The following is a 19,251-nucleotide window of genomic DNA, read 5'->3' as shown; positions in this document are numbered from 1 at the left end:
CAAGTACCCACTTTCACTGGAGTTACCAAGGACCCCTTGTTTCCTAACAAGTGGCTTCGTGAGTTGGAGAAGGCTTTCCGACATCTGCAATGCTCGGAGGCTCAGAAGATTTTGTTTGCTGAATAGAAGTTGCAACAAGAAGCTGATGCCTGGTGGACCACCACTCGGCCTGTTTTGGAAGGTTTGCATGCAGGAGTGGTAACTTGGGAGTTGTTCAAGGAGGTTTTTTGCTTGAATTATTTCCCCGAGGCGGTGAAAGATGCGAAGGAAGCTGAGTTTATGGTTCTCACACAAGGATCTTTGTCTGTGTTGGAGTACCAACAGAAGTTTGAGGAGCTTCATTTCTTTGCTCCAGATTCTCTGAAGGTCGATCTCACCAAAGCGAAGAAGTTCTTCAAAGGACTGCGCCCGCCATTAAAGCTTACCTCACGGTCCAGCCTATAGTGAGCTATGCTCAAGTGGTGCGAACTCGAAGAAGTTGGGAGAAACAGAGAAGGAAAGTGCACGTGTGCAAAGGCCCTGGCAGCCAAGGAACCCTGGGTTGGTGGATCGTAATGATCGGCGTTTTTTGAGACCTACACCCTACCCCACTCCTACTTTTCAGCCTAGGAGTGTAGGTCAGAACTCGGGTTTTCAGCAGCCCGGCCGGTTTAGGACAAGATATGGCGGAAACCGACCACCGGTGAGTGCAAGTGCTAGGCCTTGTGAATGCGAATCCTAGGCCTTTTGTTCGAAGCCCTCTGTTGCAGCTACCCCCGGTTGGACCCAGCAATCCTGTTTGCTTTTACTGCAAGCAAGCTGGTCATTTCGCTCGTGCTGTCCGAACGGCCTCCGTCCAAAGCCGCCTGCTCCAGTGGTGAAGAGTGCTCCTACCTCCTCCCTCTAGTAGAGTGTTCAGTATTTCCAGTGCTGAGCAGGATCCAAGCCATGAAGTGATTACAGGTACATTGTTAGTTGCTTCTATTTTTGCATTTGTCTTATTTGATACGGGTGCATCTCATTCGTTCATGTCATCTGCATTCATCAAGAAGACTAACCTAATCCCTGAGAAGTTGTCTAGTTGTTTATTGATTAGTACACCTACTAGTCCTGTTGTGAAACTAGATAAGGGGTTATCTAAATGTCCTGTGTTGATTGGTGAGAAGAACTTGGAAGCCAATTTTGTACTTCTTGATATGAAGGACTTCGATGTTATTTTGGGAATTGATTGGTTAACAGCCCACAAAGCTGTGTTTCTTTGTTCCTCAAAGAAGATTCAGTTCCATATTTGTGGAATTTCGGTCTTAGAATTTCATGGTGAGAAGAGAAGGGTTTGTAAGAAGGTGCTGTCTGCACTGATGCAAGTCTATGCCCTAGTGGATGATGCTTCATCTGAAGGCAAGGGTAAAGTGGAGAAAAGAGTCGATGAAGTCAGGGTTGTCTGTGACTTTGTTGATGTCTTCCCCGATGATCTATCGGGAGTGCCTCCAGGACAGGGGATGTCGAGTTTTCTATTGATCTCGTCCCCGGTGCCGCTCCGGTATCTAAAGCTCCGTATAGGATGGCTCCTACTGAGTTGAAAGAGTTGCAAAATCAGTTGAATGAGCTCATTGATAGAGGTTTTGTACAACCTAGTGTATCACCTTGGGGAGCTCCGGTCTTGTTTGTCAAGAAGAAAGACGGTAGTATGCACCTGTGCATCGACTACCGTGAGTTGAATAAGCTGACTATCAAGAATAGATACCCGCTGCCCAGAATCGATGATCTCTTCGATCAGTTAAAGGGTGCAGTTGTGTTCTCAAAGATTGACTTAAGATCCGGATATCACCAATTGAAAGTGAAGTCTAGTGATATCTTCAAGACAGCTTTCCGAACACGGTATGGCCACTACGAGTTTAGGGTCATGCCCTTCGGATTGACCAATGCTGCTGCGGTGTTCATGGACCTCATAAACCGAGTATTTCACGATGTGCTTGATAAGTTTGTGATTGTATTCATCGACGACATCTTGATCTATTCGAAGAGCGAAGAAGAGCATGCGAGCCATCTAAGTTTTACTTTGCAAAGATTGCGAGAAAAGAAGTTGTACGCCAAGTTTAGCAAGTGTGATTTCTGGCTTAAGAGAGTAGTATTCCTTGGCCATGTGGTTTCAGCCGAAGGTATTCGTGTCGATCCTGAAAAAGTTCAAGCTATGGCTGATTGGGAAAGACCGAAGTCGGTAACGGAAATAAGAAGTTTTTTTGGATTGGCGGGTTACTACAGAAGGTTTATTGAGAACTTTTCTCAGTTGGCTGCTCCTATGACTAAGTTGACCAGGAAAGAAGAGAAGTTTGTTTGGTCTGACGCCTGTGAGAAGAATTTCAAGAGTTGAAAGATAGATTGACAAGTGCCCCGGTTTTGACTATACCTGATAGTTCCGGTGGTATGACAGTTTTTACCGATGGGTCAAAGATTGGATTGGGTTGCGTACTGATGCAACATGGCAAGGTCGTAGCCTATGCTTCTTGGCAATTGAAAGATTATGAGCGGAATTACCCCACTCACGATCTAGAACTTGCCGCTGTTGTCTTTGCTTTGAAGATTTGGAGACATTACCTCTACGGTGAGAAGATTGCCATATTCACGGATCATAAGAGTTTGAAATACTTCTTTACCCAAAAGGAGTTGAACATGAGACAAAGGAGATGGTTGGAACTAGTCTCTGATTATGATTGTGATATTCAGTATCACCCTGGAAAGGCAAACGTTGTTGCTGATGCTCTTAGTAGGAAGAACCAGAAGAAGACTTTGGATTTGAATGCTTTGAGTTTACCATTGTGGTCTTCTATTGAGAGCTTTGATTTGGAAATTGTCCCTGAGAATTCAGATTTTATTCTTTCTGCCATGATGGCAAGATCTGGCCTTAGAGATAAGATTGTTGCTCTGCAGAGTTCTGACCAAGAACTTTTGATCAAAGTTGAGAAGATTTCTTCGAATCCTGAGTCGGACCCCGACTTTGGTATATCCATGGATGGTGCTTTATTGTTTAGAGGAAGACTGTGCGTGCCTGCAAACGAAGAAATTAAAAAGGAAATATTGAAGGAAGCACACCGATCGGTCTTTACTATACACCCGGGAAGCACCAAGATGTACAAGGACTTGAAAGAACATTTTTGGTGGATTGGTTTGAAGGCTGATGGTGATGATTTTGTTGCCAAGTGTGAGACTTGCCAACGTGTGAAAGCCGTTCGACAACCCCCATCTGGATTACTTCAACCTCTTCCTATTCCCAGTTGGAAGTGGGAGGATATCTCTATGGACTTTGTGACTAGCTTGCCTCGGACAAGTAAAGGCAATGACACGGTGTGGGTGATTGTTGATAGGTTGACCAAATCAGCCCACTTCATTCCTATGAAGATCACTCATACTCTGGATAAGCTAGCAAGGCTTTACGTGGATAATGTGGTTCGCCCTGCATGGTGTGCCATTGAGTATTGTTTCGATCGTGATCCTAGGTTCACCTCAAGGTTTTGGAATAGTTTGCGAAGGCCTTGGGAACCCAATTGAACTTGAGTACAGCTCATCATCCACGGTCGATGGACAATCTGAGCGGACAATTCAGACATTGGAAGACATGCTCAGATCTTGTGTGGTGGATATGGGTGGTAATTGGGATGAACACCTAGCTTTGGTTGAGTTTGCCTATAACAACAGTTATCAAGCAACAATAGGCATGGCTCCATTCAAGGCTTTGTATGGCAGTACTTGTAGGACACCTTTGTACTGGACTGAGACAGGTGAAAGAAAAGTCTTAGGTCCTGAGATGATTGAAGCTACGAGTGGTATGGTAGATATGATAAGAGAAAGGATTAAGTCTGCCACCAAGACAGAAATCTTATCTTGATAAGAGAAGGACCGATTTGGAATTTCAAGTTGGAGAAAAAGTTTTTCCGAAGGTTTCACCAATGAAGGGTGTGATGAGATTCAATGTTAAGGGAAAGCTTAGCCCTCGTTTCATTGGACCTTTCGAGATTTTGGAAAAGGTTGGACCTGTTGCGTATCGATTAGCATTACCTCCGCCTCTTGCTGGTGTTCACAATGTGTTTCACATTTCGATGCTCCGGAAATACATAGAGAATCCGGAACACATTTTGCGGCAAGCACCTGAAGGACTTAGTGCTGATTTGACCTACGATGAAGAGCCGGCCGAAATCTTGGATAAGAAGGACAAGCAACTGCGAATCGCACCATCCCTTTGGTGAAGATTCGGTGGAAGAACCATACCCCTGAAGAAGCTTCTTGGGAGAAGGAAGAAGATATGAAGGAGAAGTTTCCTTACCTCTTTGGAAGCACAGGTACGCTTTCAATTTCGAGGACGAAATTTCTTTAAGGGGGGGAGAATGTAAAACCCATCCCTAACCTTGACCCGGAAACCTTGTTATTTGTAGGTCCAGTGACCCGAAGTAAAGTAAGAAGTCAGCTTTGGGCCATCCCAGTGGAGGACTTGGTGTCTGGCTTTGAATCCATGAGAGTTGATGATGAGGTTCTATTTATGGAAACTGAATCTTGATGAAGATCGGATTAGTTGATGGACTTGGAGTGCTCTCTATCATGGTTTAAAGGCATTTCTACCTATTAGGTAAGTCACTTGATATGTGTGCAAAACCCCTTTAGGATTGGATTTGATCTGGGTCTTCAATTCCCTGTTTAGGAGTTGCTGAACTGATTGGTCGACTGATTGGTCGACTGGACCAGTCGACCAATCCACTCGACCAATGGGTGCTGTCTTTGGCAATTAGGTCTTGCTTGCTCTATTTAAGTCCAATCTCGAGTCTACTTCGTATTTTCTGTCACGCCCTCCCAGCCGGTACCCTATCTGGCATACCCGAGAGTGTGATCCACAATGCGAAGATCAGGTATCGAGTGATCAACCTCCCACATAAACAATAACATAATCATGAACAACCATAACAAGAGTGCGGAAGATAAATCATAGATCCAATAATGAAAGAATGAATCATAAACGAAACGGAATAATAGATATAATCGTAGTGTCAAGAAAGAAGGAGCAAATCCCATGGGAATCCCCCCTTTACATCCAAATGGAAAAGTAGCTCTAAAGAATAAACTAGATAAAAGCTAATCCCGATAGCAAGTACATTGGGTAACTAAATTATTCTCCACTTTGTAGACGACATCCTTGTAGGTGTAGATCTCATAGATAGCACAAGGACGCTTCCACTCAATGGTCGGACTAAGCATCGTGACGGGCATAACCCCCCGTGGGATCTTGAGTAGTAATTGTGGTAACCGCAATCACCTTCCCGGAGATATGTCTCTTCGCCTTCCTCCTCAAAGGGACCGTCATAGTATTCCGTACTGCAGGATAGTCTAACAACATTGTTCAATAAAGGAATGAGTTTCAAAGAAACTCAAAGAAGGAGGCGATTAAAATCCATAATAACATAAATGGCGAGGATTCCGAACAATCATAAATGCAATATGATATGAGACAAACAATGAATGAATGAATCTAACTCTAAGTATGCTGGTCTCTATTAGGCGGACATGCTTTAAGTCATAGCACCGTACTTCTTTAGGAAAGTCCACTCACATCCTCAACCATTTAAGATATCTTGGATTCTCTCACGGATCATTTCACCGGTCTTGAGCAGCCGATTGGTAATGGGTCCTTCATCCCTCGGGACAAACCTTGGCGGGGGTTAAGTCAACACACTCTCTCACAACCATTTGGTATAAGTCTTGGCGCATGTCGGGGTAATACCTAGCCAAATGCAAGTCTTCTACTTGGTTACATCAAGTCGGATCCGAGATACTTCCATTCCTCGTCCCCGACGATCCTTTCCGGTATCCTTCACACTAGAGTCGGCGTATCCTATGGCACCGACCAACTCGGACTACGGACTCATCAACCCTATTGGTTATCCACATATGGTAAACGGGAAGCTCTCACGTCCTCTCACGGGTTGGTTACCGGTCTTAAGCGCCCATGAATCCCCATTGCTACCACGGGTCGTTCGGTCTCAATACCCCTCCGATTAGGGTCGACATAACATATACAGACATCCTAGCCAAACACTACTAGACAATCCTATATATGTCATCCAACAGTTTAGGAAGGTGTCCAGAGGGCATCTCCGGAAACATCCCATAATATTCCCGTAGTAGTCCAAGGACAGAAGTGTCGAAAGGACACCTCTCCTTTCCAAACCATACGTAAGCATACACATGCATCAATTCATATCATCACATATATGGTAACTCCATATATGGAAAGAAATCAGATATAACAATCACTTGTATAACATTGGTAAGTAAATCATACATGAATCAATTCAATATGAATAAGTGATGCTACTGTAATCAAAGTTATGCAACAGTAGAATATCATTGTAAGAATCTAATTTAGGAAACATATTAATGATATTCAAATATAGAAACTAGATTCATGCTATCTATGTAATTAAGGAAATAACCATCCTTACCTTTTATAACTCGCAAAGAATCCAAAGAAATCAAGTAAGATCTTGGCAAACTTGAGAAGAAGGTCCTAAACAAGTATATACAACATATTAGGAAAGATCCCTAACATAATATATATCAAAACATCCGAAATGCAGACCAATTCGGAGTTGCTTGTACTCATTGGTCGAGTGGATTGGTCGAGTGGTCCATCGACCAATCAGTCGACCAATGCGAGACGATAGCTTAGAAAATCAGAGTTTTGAGATATGAAATCCGAATTTGGTGGTTCAAAAGGGTACTAATCAAGGGGTAGACTACATCAGTAGTATTCTAACATATAGGGGACCTCAAAACACTAATCAAATCAAGGTATCAAGATCCAAATTAGGAAACAAAAAGTTACCATAAATAAATCAAACATGGATCTTGATGAATTTTGAAATAGAAAACAAAGATAAGAACTATAGGAGGATGGATCATTGCTTTTGGTAATGAAAACATGAAAACATGCATAGGTCTTCATGGAATAAGGCTTAGAAGCATAAATCTAAATAAGGAAATAAAACCTACCATATATGTACTATCATGCATCATGAAGAACACATAGCAAGGTAGAAGAGAACAACTAGAATTCTATGGATTATGGATCATAGAAAGAAAACACAACCATTAACCACTAACATGATCAATGAAAGAAGACCCAAAGAGATCAGAATTCAGATTAGGAAATTAACAGAGATTAAATCATGGTTTGATCATGAATCCTTCAAAAGCTTGCAATGATCATGGTTAAGATCATTGTTCTAGCCTTAAATCCTTAGGATGATCATGAGAACATGTTCAGAGATGTTTGCAACAGAGGATGTAGCATCTCTTCTACTGTCTCAACTCAAAAAGGAAAGAAAAACAAAGATGTAGGAGAAGAAGAGAGAGTAGACATACCTTTTGATGCAAAAAGAAGAGTTCCGACGAAGATCCGCCAAGAAAACTCCAAGGATGCAAGAGAGATGACTTGGAGGCAGCAAATACGAAGTGGACTCGAGGTTAGACTTAAATAGAGCAAGAATCAACCTAATTGCCAAAGACAGCACCCATTGGTCGAGTGGATTGGTCGACTGGCCCAGTCGACCAATCAGTCGACCAATGCTGACAGCAAGGCCAAAACAGGGAATTGAAGGCCCAGATCAAATCCAAACCTAAAGGGGTTTTGTACACAAGTCAAGTGACTTACCTAGTAGGTAGAAATGCCTTCAAACCAAGATAGAGAGCACTCCAAGTCCATCAACTAATTAGATCTTCATCAGGATTCTGCTTCCATAAATAGAACCTCATCATCAACCTTCATGGATTCAAAGCCAGACACCAAGTCCTCTACTGGGATGGCCCAAAGCTGACTTCTTACTTTACTTCGGGTCACCGGACCTACAAATAACAAGGTTTCCGGGTCAAGGTTAGGGCTGGGTTTCACATTTTCTGCCTCCAAACTCTTTGGAACGAACCAAAGACCTCTGCAAGTCATCTCCCTTGCATCCTTGGTGTTTTCTTGACGGATCTTCGTCAAAACTCTTCCTTTTGCATCAAAGGTATGTCTACACTCTCTTCTTCTCCTCCATCTCAGTTTTTCTTTCCTTTTTGAGTTGAGACAGTAGAGGAGATGCTGCATTCTCTGTTGCAAACATCTCTGGACTTGTCTCTCATGATCTTCCTAAGGATTAATGTCTAATGCAATGATCTTAACCATGATCATTGCAAGCTTTTGAAGGAATCATGATCTAGTCTTTGTTTATCTTTTGATTTGAATTCTGATCTCCTTAGATCTACTATATTGATCATGTTAGTAGTCAATTGTTGTGTTTTCTTTTCATGATCCATGATCTATCAATCTCTAGTTGTTTCTCTTCTACCATACCATGTTTTCTTCATAAATCATGATAGTTACATATATGGTAGGTTTTGTTTCCTTATTTAGATTTATGCTCTTAGGTCTATTTTCTTGAAGATCTAAGTATGCCTTTCATGATACCTTTATCTGAATCAATGATTCATTCTCCTATTGTTCTTGTCTTTGATTTCTATCTTGAATTCTTCAAGAACCATGATTGATCTAATTATGGTAACTTTATGTTTCCTAATTTGTATCTTGATGACTTGATTTGATTAGTGTTTTGAGGTCTCCTATATGTTAGGATACTACTAATGTAGTTTACCCCTTGATTAGTACCCTTTTGAACCACCAAATTCGGATTTTATATCTTAAAACTCTGATTTTATAGGCTACTGTCTGCATTGGTCGACTGATTGGTCGACTGGGGCAGTAGACCAATCCAATCGACCAATGAGTACAGCAACTCCAGAATTGGTCTGTTTTGGATGTTTTGGTATCTTTTCTGTTAGGGATCTTTCCTAATATGATGTATATACTTGTTTAGGACCTTCTTGCCAAGTTTGGGAAGATTCTCCTTGATCCTTGGAGATTCTCTTCAAGTTATATAAGGTAAGGATGGTTACTTCTATAATAGCATAGATTGTGTGATTTTAGTTTCTACATTAGAATCTTTGGATTTGTTACCATAATTAGATTCTTTTATGAATATATTACTGTTGTATTTACTTCAATTATAGTAGTATTATTTACTTGCTTTCTTTAGTATATGAATGTCTTTATTTGTCAACTGTATATGAGATGAATCTTATTATGGTATATTTTCTATATACTGTAAAAGTGTATGATATGATTGATTTGTGATTGTGATTGATTAAGTATGGTTTGGGAAGGAGAGGTGTCCTTTTGACACTTCTGTCCTTGGACATTGAAGGGAATAGTATGGGATGTTCTCCGAAGATGCCCATTGACACCTTCCTCAATTATTGGTTTTCATACCTAGGGTTGTCTAGTAGTTGTCTAGTAGTGTTTGGCTAGGATGTCCCGTTATGTCAGACCCTAATCGGAGGGGTATTGAGATTGAACGACCCGTGGTAGCAATGGGGATTCATGGGCGCTCAAGACCGGTAACCAACCCGTGAGAGGACAGGAATCACATTGTGGGGGCCATTTATTGGTAGGGTTGCATATGGATAGACTTGGGCTCACGGGCGCTCAAGACCGGTAACCAACCCGTGAGGGGACGTGAGAGCTTCCCGTTTACCATATGTGGATGACTAATAGGGTTGATGAGTCTGTAGTCAAAGACTATGAGGACTCTAGTGTGAAGGATACCGGAAAGGATCGTCAGGGACGAGGAATGGACGTATCTGGATCTGACTTGATGTAACTAAGTAGAAGACTTGCATTTGGCTAGGCTTTACCCTGACATGCGCCGGTACTTAGACCAATGGTGATGTGAGAGTGGTGACCTATACCCCCAGCCATGGAATGTCCCGAGGGATGCCGGACCCATTACCAACTGATGATGAGTGATTGAGACCTTCCTAAAGAAGTACGGTGCTATGACTTAAAGCATGTCTGCCAATAGAGACCAGCATATATTCATTGTTTGTCTCATACCATATTGCATCTATGTTTGTTTTGTAATTCTGCCATTTATGTTATTATGGATTTAACTGCCTTACTGAGTTTCTTTGAAACTCATTCCTTTATTGTACAATGTTTGTTAGACTATTCTACAGGTTCTCAATATCATGACGGCCCGTATGAAGAAGCGCAAGGTGAAGAGGCATATCTCCAGGAAGGTGATTGCGGTTACGACAATTACACTGAAGATCCCGCGAGTGGTTATGCTCCGTACGATGCTTAGTCCGACCATAGAGTGGAAGCGCCCTTGTGCCATTTATGAGATTTATACTTATAGGGATGTTGTCTATAAGATTGAGAACAATTTAGTTACCTATTGTACCTGCTATTGGGATTAGATTCTATCATGCTTATTCTCTTTTAGAACTACTTTTCCGCTGGTTGTAGAGTGGGATTTCGCCTCACTTTACTTATCTAATTTAGACACTCTGATTATATATAGTACTCTGATTTATATATGATTCATTCTTTTCTTATTTGGATCTATGGTTTATCTTTCGCACTTTTATTATTATTGTTCATGATTATGTTATTGTTTATGTGGGAGGTTGATTACTCGATACCTGATCTTCGGGCTGTGGATCACACTCTCTGTAAAACCCAGCCCTAACCTTGACCCGGAAACCTTGTTATTTGTAGGTCCGATGACCCGAAGTAAAGTAAGAAGTCAGCTTTGGGCCATCCCAGTAGAGGACTTGGTGTCTGGCTTTGAATCCATGAAAGTTGATGATGAGGTTCTATTTATGGAAACTGAATCCTGATGAAGATCTAATTAGTTGATGGACTTGGAGTGCTCTCTATCTTGGTTTGAAGGCATTTCTACCTATTAGGTAAGTCACTTGACTTGTGTGCAAAACCCCTTTAGGATTGGATTTGATCTGGACCTTCAATTCCCTGTTTTGGTCTTCTTGTCGGCATTGGTCGACGATTGGTCGTGGCCAGTCGACCAATCCACTCGACCAATGAGTGCTGTCTTTGGCAATTAGGTTGTTCTTGCTCTATTTAAGTCCAATCTCGAGTCCACTTCGTATTTGCTGCCTCCAAACCCTCCGGAGCGAACCAAAGACCTCTGCAAGTCATCTCTCTTGCATCCTTGGTGTTTTCTTGACGGATCTTCGTCGAAACTCTTCTTTTGCATCAAAAGGTATGTCTACTCTCTCTTCTTCTCCTCCATCTTTGTTTTTCTTTCCTTTTTGAGTTGAGGCGGTAGAAGAGATGCTGCATTCTCTGTTGCAAACATCTCTCGAACATGTTCTCATGATCATCCTAAGGATTTGAGGCTAGAACAATGATCTTAACCATGATCATTGCAAGCTTTTGAAGGAATCATGATCAAACCATGATTTAATCTCTCGTTAAACTTCTAATCTGAATTCTGATCTCTTTGGATCATCTTTGATTGATCATGTTAGTAGTTAATTACTGTGTTTTCTTTCCATGATCCATAATCTATAGATTTCTAGTTGTTCTCTTCTACCATACTATGTGTTCTTCATGATGCATGGTAGTTACATATATGGTAGGTTTTATTTCCTTATTTAGATTTATGCTTCTAAGCCTTATTCCATGAAGATCTATCTATGTTTTCATGTTTTCATTACCGAAAGCAATGATCCATCCTCCTATTGTTCTTGTCTTTGTTTTCTATTTCAAATTCATCAAGATCCATGGTTGATTTAATTATGGTAACTTTTTGTTTCCTAATTTGGATCTTGATACCTTGATTTGATTAGTGTTTTGAGGTCCCCTAATTGTTAGAATACTACTGATGTAGTCTACCCCTTGATTAGTACCCTTTTGAACCACCAAATTCGGATTTCATATCTTAAAACTCTGTTTTTTTAGGCTACTGTCTGCATTGGTCGACTGATTGGTCGACTGGACCACTCGACCAATCCACTCGACCAATGAGTACAGCAACTCCAGAATTGGTCTATGTTGGATGTTTTGGTATCTTTTCTGTTAGGGATCTTTCCTAATATGTTGTATATACTTGTTTAGGACCTTCTTCTCAAGTTTGCCGAGATCTTACTTGATTTCTTAGGATTCCTTTGCGAGTTATAAAAGGTAAGGATGGTTATTTCCTTAATTACATAGATAGCATGAATCTAGTTTCTATATTTGAATACCATTAATATGTTTCCTAAATTAGATTCTTACAATGATATTCTACTGTTGCATAACTTTGATTACAGTAGCATTATTTATTCATGTTGAATTGATTCATGTATGATTTACTTACCAATGTATTACAAATGATTGTAATTATTGATTTCTTTCCATATATGAAGTTACCATATATGTGATGATATGAATTGATGCATGTGTATGCTTAAGTACGGTTTGGAAAGGAGAGGTGTCCTTTCGACACTTCTGTCCTTGGACTACTACGGGAATATTATGGGATGTTTCCGGAGATGCCCTCTGGACACCTTCCTAAAGCTGTTGGATGACATATCTAGGATTGTCTAGTAGTGTTTGGCTAGGATGTCCTGTATGTCGAGACCCTAATCGGAGGGGTATTGAGACCGAACGACCCGTGGTAGCAATGGGGATTCATGGGCGCTCAAGACCGGTAACCAACCCGTGAGAGGACGGAATCACATTGTGGGGGCCATTTATTGGTAGGGTTGCATATGGTTAGACTTGGGCTCACGGGCGCTTAAGACCGGTAACCAACCCGTGAGAGGACGTGAGAGCTTCCCGTTTACCATATGTGGATGATCAATAGGGTTGATGAGTCCGTAGTCCGAGTTGGTCGGTGCCATAGGATACGCTAACTCTAGTGTGAAGGATACCGGAAAGGATCGTCGGGACGAGGAATGGAAGTATCTCGGATCGACTTGATGTAACTAAGTAGAAGACTTGCATTTGGCTAGGTTTTACCCCGACATGCGCCGACTTATACCAAATGGTTGTGAGAGAGTGTGTTGACTTAACCCCCTGCCATGGTTTGTCCCGAGGGATGAAGGACCCATTACCAATCGGCTGCTCAAGACCGGTGAAATGATCCGTGAGAGAATCCAAGATATCTTAAATGGTTGAGGATGTGAGTGGACTTTCCTAAAGAAGTACGGTGCTATGACTTAAAGCATGTCCGCCAATAGAGACCAGCATACATAGAGTTAGATTCATTCATTCATTGTTTGTTCCATATCATATTGCATTCATGATTGTTCGGAATCCCGCCATTTATGTTATTATGGATTTTAACGCCTTACCGAGTTTCTTTGAAACTCATTCCTTTATTGTACAATGTTGTTAGACTATCCTGCAGTGTCGAGTACTATGCGGTCCCTATGAAGAAGCGCAAGGCGAGGAGGCATATCTCCGGGAAGGTGATTGCGGTTACCACAATTACTCGAAGATCCCGCGGGTGGTTATGCTCCGTCGATGCTTAGTCCGACCATTGAGTGGAGCGTCCTTGTGCTATTTATGAGATTTACACTTACAAGGATGTTGTCTATAAAGTGGAGAATAATTTAGTTACCCAATGTACTTGTTACTGGGATTAGATTTTGTCTAGTTTATTCTTTTAGAGCTACTTTTCCGCTGGTTGTAAAGTGGGATTTTTGCCTCGCTTTACTTATCTCGTTTGATACTCGATTATATTTAGTATTCTGATTCATTTATGATTCATACTTTCTTTATTGAATTTATGATTTATCTTCCGCACTCTTGTTATGATTGTTCATGATTATGTTATTGTTTATGTGGGAGGTTGATCACTCGATACCTGATCTTCGGGCTGTGGATCACACTCTCGGGTATGCCAGATAGGGTACCGGCTGGGAGGATGTGACAGGTTAGTTCTTATTGGTTCCATGTTGAACCAACTAGGTTGATATCCTTTTGGTTTTTGAAATCTTGGATCACAAATGTCAAATGGTTCTTGGACTTGAGGTTTTTGTCTCCTTGGTCCATTGAAGTTTTGACTTCTTTGTCCATTTGTCTTGTTTGTATTTTTAAAGAGGTTTTCACTTCTTCTAGGCATATGTGACATAAATGGAGGTTGAGGAATATGCTCATAGGGTGCAAAATAGGGGTATGGCCAATTGTAACCAAACATCATTTGGTTTTGGTTTGGCCAAGATTGATGATGTTGGCTTTGGACATTTTGATAATTTTGGAATTTTTGCTGCCTATGGTCATAGTTGTTCTGATTTCTACCATTTCTTCTTGAATAATTTTGATTATGCTGATTTTGTCCTTGATTATTCTTTGGTCCATTCTTTTGATTTCCATTTTCCCTTTTTCTTTTCAATCTTTCCTTTGATTGTTTGAGGTTGAGTCTTGTTCCCACCTTGAATGTTTCCTTGAACATTTTTGGGTGTTGGTAAGGAGTTCTTACTGGATGTTCCTTTTTCAAAACGAACTTCTTTCCATTTTCTAGGAGTTACAGTTTCACTATTGAATCCTAGTCCTTCTTTGTCTTGGGGATTCTTTTTGGGGTTTCCTAGAAGACTATCTAAGTTCTTTTGATCATTTGTGAATTTCACAAGAGAGTTGTTTAAGTCTACATTTTCTCGTTCTATTTTCTCAATATGTTCCCGTAATTCAATTACGGTGCTATTGAGATAATGTACTTTTCCTAGAAGACCCTCTAGATCTTCTTGCTCACGTGGATTTCACACTATCATTATTTTTTTTCTTCTATTTTCTTAATATACTCTCGTAAGTCACTTACTGTGTCATTTAGAGATAGTACTTCTTCTTCTAAGATTTTGTTTTTCTTTTCAATTTTCTTGCTGAACTTGTATAGAGTTTCAAAACCACTAGCTAAGTCTTCTTCATCAATGTTATCTATATCATTTTCATCATGCATAGAATCAAGACTATCATATATGGAATTTACCTCATGATCTTGTTCTTCATGTGAACTAGCCATTAAGGCTAAGTTGATCTTTTCTTCATCGGACTCTTCACTTTCTTCTTCATCATCACTTGTAGTGTAGATTACTTCGGCTTTGTACGCCTTCTTTTTCCCTTTGGTAGGGCATTCGTTCTTGAAATATCCTGGTTTTCTACACTCAAAGCAAATAACATCTTGACTGTTAGTAGATGAAGTTTTACCTTTTGATGAGCTTTTACCTTTGAATTATTTTGACCCTTGTCCTTTGGATGGAAACCTTTCTTTCCTTCCTTTTAGAAATTTTCTGAACTTTCTTGTGATAAGGGCAATATCACTGTCAGAGTCATTTTTTTCTTCATCACTTTCATTATCTTTGATGAGACTTTTAAAAGTGATGGACTTCTTCTTTTGTTCTTTTGAATGGCTTTCTTCATACTTCTTGTCTTCTTCAAGTTCTGCCTCATGTGCAAGTAGAGATCCCATGAGCTCATCAAGTGTGATATATTCTAGATTTCCTACTTCCCGAATTGCTGTTTTCTTGGGTCTCCAAGATGGTGGAAGAGCTCGTAGGATTCTTCTTGTCACATCTTCATTTGCAAATTCCTTGCCAAGGCTATGCAACTTATTTATAATGTTAGAAAATCTAGTAAACAAAGAAGTTATATCCTCATTATCTAACATTTTGAAGTTTTCATATTGAAGCATATAAACATCCAAATTTATCTTTTTAATTTGGTTTGTTCCTTCATATGTAACTATTAATTTTTCATAAACTTCTTTTGCATTCTTGCAAGTACCACACCTATTGTATACCTTTTCACTCAAAGCACATTGTAAGAACATTTTAGCCTTGTGGTTTGCTTGGGATTTTATTTTGTCAATTCCATCCTATTCAGTCATTGGTTTTGGAATTTTGTTACCATCTTTATCCAGTTTGGTAATCTCATTGGGTCCAACTATAATTATGTCCCAAACATCTTTGTCAATAGCACATACAAAGTCTTCAAATCTATTCTTCCAATAAGCAAACCCTCTCCATCAAAATATGGAGGCCTAGAGGTATTTAAACCTTCGGGTCGTGAGGAGAATTGGTTGGATAATGATGCCATGATCTTTTACTCTTTTTGAGATTGATTTTAATCTCAATTTGAGCTCATGCTCTGATACCAATTGTTGGTGCAACGTAGAGGGGGGTGATTAGGTTGTACCTAGTGGTTTATACCAAATTCTTGGTTTGATTGCAATTTCAAAATGAATTAACGGTTTAGAATGAAATCTAATGAAAACAACAATCACAACACAAAATTTATAGTGGTTCGACTCTACGAGTCTACGTCCACTCCTCTCTTAGCCTCAAGAGAGTTTTCCACTAACGAATCTCTTTCAATACAACGGGTAGAGAGTACAACCCTTACAATCTTTGTTACGGGGCAAGAGTACCCTTTACAATCTTCGTTCATGGGCAATAGTACCCAATACAATAAATTCAAATCAAGCTAGACTAGAATTAAATAACCAATTCAAAATACAAGAAGTATTAGATATTACCTAACAAGGAGAGTGACACTTTACCCCTTGTGTGCGAGTGATGCAATGAATGAATCAAGAATAGCAAGCATCAATACACTTCAATGGCTTTCAATAACTCCAAGCTTTGCTTCAGTAAAACTTGCTTATTAACTTTAGAATATCCCTCAAAGTCAAATGGAGTTGAGAAAACAGTAATGGTGCTAAAACACTAAGGATTTGCTCTTTCACTTGTGAGTATGTGCTTGATGGGGGAGAAGAATAATTCTCAAATGGGGGTGGTTGGGCTTTTATAGACCTCAATCAATGCCCTCCCCATTTCCTCAACGGATATAAAATCTCAGCGAGATTTTATTCCAGATGATCAGCCGTCTCAAAAGTATCCGTTGCAAACAGTTGTTAAGAATATCAGTTTAAAACTAGCCGTTATACTCAAGTCAGGGCCAGACGGACGACCGTCTGCCCAGACGGTCATCCACCTGGCCTGGACTGGCCCAGATGAAATTCCGTCTGGCCTTCTGTTGTTCTGAGAAACAGAAATACCAAAACAGACGGTCGACCGTCTGAGCTCTATTCTGCTAAACAGTTTTGGGGTTGGGACATGGCTTGGGTTTTTGGACTTTTTGGTCAACCCTAAGCATTGTTCATCTCACTAACATGTCCTAGGTCACTCTAGTAACATGAATTACATATAATGGATGCATTTACATATATGTGTATGCGATAGTGTTCTAAGCCCTAATTCAGCCTAAGTCTTGATCTTCGACTTGATCTTTGACTTGATCTTGATCAACGGTCTTGATACTCATCTTGACTTTGGTTCTTTGTCTAAGATGGTTTGAGTTGGTCTTGAGCTTGACTTTCTAGTAATTCTTTAATCCGGTTATTTTGCATCGAGATTCACTATAGTGATGAGCTGGACAAAACATATCTACATGGAATCATTAGTAGAGTGTTTGTCATCATCAAAACTGATTGGAGGCCGATGTGGCAAATGCTGACATGGCATTTCCCAACATCTTCCATTCTGCATCGTGAATCTTGACGCCCATACCCAAATCATTTTGGCTTCTTCTGCATCCTTGGGCAATTGGTCATCCCGAATATAATCAATGATGGGGTCCATCCAACATTGTTCGGTTTCGATATACGAAACCTCTTGCACCTAATTGCTCGGGAAGGCCAGTTCTTCAATGTAAACTGGTGCTTCAAGCGTCTTTTCTTTTGTGTTAGCTAATCTTGAGAGTTTGTCGCCATTGTGTTTTCCTTCCTCGAGATCTGACATACTTTAAGATCTTTGAATTCCTTCTTTAATGCCTGTATGATCTCTTGATATTTTTGCAATCGAGGCTTCTTGGTGCCATACTCTCCCTACACTTGATTGACAATAAGCTGGTAATCACTAAAAACAGTTATTTCAGCTATTGCCAAAGCCTTAGCCAAACGAAGTCTTGCTATAAAGGCTTCATATTTTGGTTCATTGTTGCTTGCTTCCAACGCGAACCTCAAGGCATAGCGAAAGCTTGCTGGACTTTTAAATAGGACTCCTGCTCTAGCTTCATGTTTATTACTTGAACCATCCACATAAACTTCCCATATGGTCGGGATACTTGGTTCGGTTTCTTCCTTTAATGGAGTTGTGGTTTCTACGATAAAATCCGTCAATGCTTGGGCTTTTATTCCATTCGAGGTTTAAAGTTTACTTGGAAATCACCAAGCTCAACCAACCACGCAACCATCTTCTAGACAAATCAAGTTTATAAAGAACTTTTTTCAGAGGAAAAGTAGTTAATACCTCAATTGGATGTGCCTGGAAATAAGGCCTTAACTTTCTGCCTGCCACCATGAGAGCTAACACCTGCTTTTCAACCTATGAGTATCCGGTTTCTACATCTAGGAGTACATGGCTGACATATTATATTGGTCAGTGCTTTCTTTCCTTCTCCCGAACGAGTAATGCGCTTACGACGGAATAAGATGTTGCTAAGTAAATTTGCAGGTTTCATCTTTCTCCGGTAGGGATAAGAGAGGTGGTTTCCCGAGCATGACCTTCAAGTTTTCGAATGTTTTCTAGCATTCGTCAGTCCATCGTGCTTCTTTGTTTCCTTTCAAATCCTTCAAGGCTTTGAAAAATGGTAGGCACTTTTCTCTCGACTGAGATAGAAAGCGGTTTAAAGCTGCAACTCTACCTGTTAAGCATTGTACATCCCGAATGGTCTTTAGAGGCTCCATATTGATCAAAGCTTGTATTTTGGCTAAATTAACCTTTATCCCCCTTTGAGAAACCATGAATCCTAAGAATTTTCTCGAGGATACACCAAAAGCGCATTTTTCCGGATTCAGCCTCATTTGGTATTTGCGTAGCACCAAAAATACTTGTGTTAAATCAACAACATGCCCCGATCGTGCTATGCTTTTCACTAGCATGTCATCCACATAGCCTTCCATGCTTTTCCGGATCAGATCTTTGAAAATTTTGTTCACTGCCCTTTTGTTACGTAGCTCCTGTATTCTTCAAACCGAATGTCATAACTTTATAATGGAAACTTTTATGATCAGTCATGAAAGCTGTGAACTTTTCATCTTCCTGACTCATCAGGATCTAGTTATACCTCGAATAGGGATCCATGAAACTCAAACTTTCATATCTGGCCGTGGCATCGATTAAGAGATCAATTCGGGGTAAAGGGTAGTAGTCCTTCAGGCAAGCTTTGTTGAGGTGTGTGTAGTCGGTGCACATCCTCCATTTTCCATTCGACTTCTTAACCATTACCACATTGGCTAGCTAGGTCGGGCATTAAATGGGTTCAATGAACCCTGAAATTTTTAACTTCTCAACCTCGCCTCTAATAGCTTCGTGCTTTTCCTTGGATAAGTTTCTCCTCCTTTGAACCAC

The sequence above is a fragment of the Hakea prostrata genome, chromosome 9 (assembly GCF_041222555.1).
Source record: "Hakea prostrata isolate BN-2017 chromosome 9, UWA_Hpros_2, whole genome shotgun sequence".
In the NCBI taxonomy this organism is placed as follows: Eukaryota; Viridiplantae; Streptophyta; class Magnoliopsida; order Proteales; family Proteaceae; genus Hakea; species Hakea prostrata.
Note: the sequence above shows the minus strand (reverse complement) of the source record.